General features: G+C 43.1%; 1 protein-coding gene across 1 annotated transcript in view; it reads left to right on the forward strand.

Moving 5' to 3' along the window:
• Positions 1-1,899, forward strand: part of DCDC2 (doublecortin domain containing 2) — a 240,623-nt gene that overhangs the window by 105,595 nt on the left and 133,129 nt on the right. The window lies entirely within an intron of this gene.

The raw sequence follows: 1,899 nt of genomic DNA on the forward strand, positions 1-1,899 counted from the left end.
TGCTGAAGACAAAATGGATGCATAAGCAAATGTGGTGAAGAAAGCTGATGCTGCCTGGCTATCAAAAGATACAGCATCTGGGGTCTTAGAGGCTTGAAAACAAACAAGCAGCCATCTAGCTGAGAACAACAAAGCCCACCTGGAAGAAGCACACCAGCCGGTGTGATCATCAGGTGTCAATGGGATCAGGTTTCAGGCATCTAAGACCCAGAACAAAATCATACCCAATGTGAATAGGGTGGGGTGGGGGCATTGAATGGAGACCCATTGCCCATCTGTAGACAACTGGACATCCCCTCACAGAGAGGTTACAGGGAAGAGATGAGTGTCTTTCTGATATAATGATGTTAGACAACGTATCTTTCTGAACCTTTAAAGAAATTTAGCATACTGGGTTGGATATAAGCTCCATTGAAAATAGACTTGGATGTAAGGCCTGGCTGATGGTTTCAGGATCTCCACTATAATCATATTAGCTATGCCAGGCAATTGATAGACTTGCTATAAAGAATCACTGAAGAAAAGACAAGAAACATACACACAAACACACACACACACACACACACACACACGCACTCACTCACTCGCAAAACTCTGGCTGCAGTTAATGAAATAATTAAATGGAAGTAGTATTTTTAAATTGCAGTTGGAACACGAAATTAAATTACATTAGAAACTGTTATAGATTTGGACAAGTTTTCATACTGTTAATAAATCTATGCATAATTCATTTTCTTGTAGGTTATGACAAAACAGCATAAATAACTTCATTTGTAAGGCTGTGAATTTTCCTATTCTTAATTTGTAATTGGGTGACGGCTAAAACCATTTAAATGCTTCTGGATGGCTGAATATATAAATGTTTAAAATGAACAGTTATAATAGGTTCCTAGGCAGTTTTGTTTACTTAATATGCTTACATTTATTTTCAGATACTGGCACAGCACAGATGTTGCATAAAGATTGCAACCAATATGCTGTGCAGTTGATGTGACTTTTAAGGAGAAAATATTAAATATCTGCTCCTGGAGAAAGCTCTCTGATGCTCATTGAGCCAAGCTTGTATGCCAGGCCCGATGCTGCTCACTTTCGCATTCCTTCCTCCCTGCAGCCCCAAAGGAGTTCTGGAGGGCAGTGGGTTTTGCAGGGCTTGCAAGTGGAAAGGTTAGCAGTTTGCCTCTACTACTGACTGTGCTGCAAAAAGATGAGGCTTTCTATTCTGGTTAAGATTGACAGCTTCAGAAAGACAAAGGGTGCGATTCTACATTGTCCTGTAGACTCACTAGGAGTTGTAATCAAATTGATGGCAGTGCTTTTTGGTGTTTTTGTATGTGTGTGTGTGTGTGTGTGTGTGTGTGAGAGAGAGAGAGAGAGAGAGAGAGAGAAACACCCAAAGGCAGTGGTATTAACTCTGTTGAACTGTCGAGGAAACTGGGGCTCAAAGAGTGCAGGAGTTAGCCTCAGGTTCTGCAAGTGGTTAGTGGCAAAGCAATGGCTTTGAGCCATGCACGCTGGGTCTGCAATTTGCATTCTTCCATAATCTACAGCCCAAGACAGGGAAATTTAGCACCTAGATTTCCAAGAGACAAACCTGCTTTATTAGGAGGGAGTCTCTCGCCCCAGGGCAGAGTCATTAGGTGGCATTTAGGGGCTAATTGAAAGTTGGTGGCATGCTTCCACCCAGATGCTCATTAGAAGAAAGGCGTTGGCGCTCTCTGTGGAAACTCAGCCATCGGAAACCCAAAGGGTCACAGTTCTGCTCTGACACTCATAGGATCTCCATGAGTCGGATCCTTGACCCTTGACAATTGTTTCATGTTTTTCTTTGCTTCCTGCAGCCGTGGCCAAGCAGTGGCTGAGTATCGGCACTGCGGTTCCTTGGGCACATGCAGTGGCCGC

This window comes from Echinops telfairi, unplaced genomic scaffold (assembly GCF_000313985.2).
Source record: "Echinops telfairi isolate 266 unplaced genomic scaffold, ASM31398v2 ScPeMD7_5868;HRSCAF=6743_0, whole genome shotgun sequence".
Taxonomy (NCBI): domain Eukaryota; kingdom Metazoa; phylum Chordata; class Mammalia; order Afrosoricida; family Tenrecidae; genus Echinops; species Echinops telfairi.